Here is a 2,688-nt window from a genome sequence, read left to right on the forward strand (position 1 = left end):
GTCTGCCCGTCCGTCCGCCCATCCATCTGCCCGTCACCCACATTCGATTTTGGCGCGCTGTTATCCCCAAGCTTGCGAAGGCAGGCAAGAACAGAATTCGAAAAATGAACCCGCGCGTATACACCTTTTCGTCCTTCAAAGAGACCTTGCAACACTTTTTTCAACTTGTGAAGCCTTAAATGCTTGAAAAACGTAGTCACCCAACACACCTAGTACTTAGATTAGGGGGTCGCAAAGTACCTCAGCCAAAAATTGCTACTCTATGCCCATCGGATAACTTGTAAACTCGCTCAAAATATTTTTCTCTTTCCTGGTTTTGACGTTCTTTGACGGCTACAGTTACGTCACTGAGGCCATGTAGCGGCTGTTGGCCAGTTTTCCTTCAGTTGAAGCAGTGAACGCTTTTCGGTAGCAACTTCGAAATAAAAAGCCGCGAAAACAAAGCAGAAATGGAAGGCGTATCTGGTGCGACGAGCAAGTCACGCAGTGCCGCTCCGTGCAGGCGATAACTATAGCTTTCGCAGTGGTTCCAGACGCGAAGGAAAGAGTGAAAGCGCTTATCGAAAGTGTTGCAGGGTCCCTTTAAAGACTGAATGGGTATCTCCTCGCTCTTCCCACGAACGTGATGCACGTACAAACACTCCCGCCCTTATACAGCTGTAGGAGCCCGCAACGGCTAATTTCTCGCTCTTATTTCTACATCTTGCAACCACGCTTTACGCTCCAACAGTTACAATGGTCACGTTTGCTCGATTTACAAGCGGCATTGGCTGCCGGTCTCCTTTTGTTGTCCATCACTGTCGGCATATCGTCGCCGCCATCCTCTTTCATTTTATAACGGACACAAACGGTGACGGGGCGCATCAAGGCGCTGTGCCACCTTGACATCCCCTTAGCAACAAGACCAGCAGTGGCGCCAACGCAGGGCCGCCGTAGCCAATGTGGCTGCCGGTTCGGCTGACGTCACACCCCTCTTAGCACACGCTCTGTTCTCTGTAACTCCTTTTTCCGCGGATCGAGGGCAGAATTTTTCGCCGTCGTACAATAACTATTGCTTGCGCAAGAGAAACCGAACTGTAAGGGCGTCGGTGGTTCTTGTCCCAGGTCGCGCGCCACACCGAATCTCTGATGGACCACAGCGTGGGACCGTGCGTGGACTTCTACCGGCACGTGTGCGGTCGTTGGATAAACAACAAGGAGCACCCGTCCTCGTACATGATCGACGTTGCGCGGAACTTCACGCACACCTTGCACACGGCGCTAACTCTGGACTACACCCAGGGAGAGCACCACGGCTTGCTTCAGGGGGCTGCTCTCTACTATCGCTCCTGCGTAACCTACCTGGGAAACAAGGTCGAGATCAAGGCAGCCACTAATGAACTCTTCAAGGTATTACTTTCCAAAAGCGCTTTTCAATGATACTGGCTGCTTGCGCTTTCTTTTCAAATATGATGACGCTAAAGGGTGGGGTGATTAACCGGAATAATATGGTGGGCAACGCTTTCCAAATGTTTCCCAGAACTCTGGATATGAATATAGCAGGGCGGAGAACCGGCCCTTGCAGGGTATCCGGTAGGCTTAGAATTTGTACAGCTACAGGAAAGTGCTGAGAGTTTCATTATGAAGGCTGGCTGCCTAAACATATGCTTGTCCTTGTTCATGTTACATGATAGTCCTGTGCGTGACTCAGTATGAGTTAGTAGCTGGTGGTAATTTCATGGACATTTTGTATGCTTAGGTAACGTAAGTCAGTAGATGTAAATTTATTTGCGAGTTTATGCAAATGTGCTAAAAAGATTTGTTTCTATTTACAGGTATAATCACCTAGAGCCATCCTGTGTTTTCTTCATGCTTCACCGTTTTTATATCTCAAGTGCGCCTTATGATAACTGTGGATGTCGAAATTTTATTTTTGCCTGTTAATTCGTAATGCGTGGTGTCGAATGCTTTGGTGTTAATGGCGTATTGTTGCTAAGGAACTCCCTGAGCATATGATCATCATGCGTGCTTCCCTTTGTACGTGTCAGTATTTGGTGTATGCTTTAGACCATAAGGCTTTGTTCTACAGGGACCGATTCAAAAAGTATGTACACCAATGCCTTTTTTTAGTTCGGGGTGGACCATCAAGTTGACTGAAAATAATTACAATGTGTCACAAACAATAAAACACTCAACAAAAGCTCCGCACTAGAGAAATCATTGGGAAGACCACAACGAAAAATTCCGTTGAGTTGTTGATGTATAACTCTATCAGCCTCTTTGAATTTCTGTTGACTTTCTTCTGAATCAATAAGAAGTCAACAAAATGTCAACAGAAATTCAGAAACAATTTTTTCGAGGGTGACGCTGCTGAGGATGCTCAGAGCATACGAAATGAGTTGCGCGCACGCGCATGCGTGAGTGGCGTCATTGCGTACCGGGTGCCGTACAGGGACCGGTTTTCGACTAAAACCATCTGGTGTCGCAATGGAAAATAACGGTGATTGTGAGAGAACACCCCACGGGGAGAGGATACTGGGACAGGATACTGACGATAATATGGACAGGATGCTGGGACAGGATAGTGATGGGGACAGCATACTGACGATGATGTGGACAGGATACTGGGACAGTATACTGACGGGGCCAGGATACTGACGATGATGTGGGCCGTATACTGACGGGGACAGGATACTGACAATAATGTGG

The 2,688-nt window shown here is 47.7% G+C and overlaps 1 long non-coding RNA gene across 1 annotated transcript; it reads left to right on the forward strand.

The window, feature by feature from the left end:
* The first annotated feature begins 1,116 nt into the window (after window positions 1-1,116).
* On the forward strand, window positions 1,117-1,956 carry LOC144141681 (uncharacterized). The gene is made up of 2 exons (XR_013316672.1): window positions 1,117-1,389; window positions 1,815-1,956. It is a non-coding gene; the product is annotated as an uncharacterized LOC144141681 (long non-coding RNA).
* The last annotated feature ends 732 nt before the right edge of the window (window positions 1,957-2,688 follow it).

The sequence above is a fragment of the Haemaphysalis longicornis genome, unplaced genomic scaffold, assembly GCF_048455015.1.
Source record: "Haemaphysalis longicornis isolate Haplotype H1 unplaced genomic scaffold, Haemaphysalis longicornis Haplotype H1 scaffold_6, whole genome shotgun sequence".
Classification (NCBI taxonomy): Eukaryota; Metazoa; Arthropoda; class Arachnida; order Ixodida; family Ixodidae; genus Haemaphysalis; species Haemaphysalis longicornis.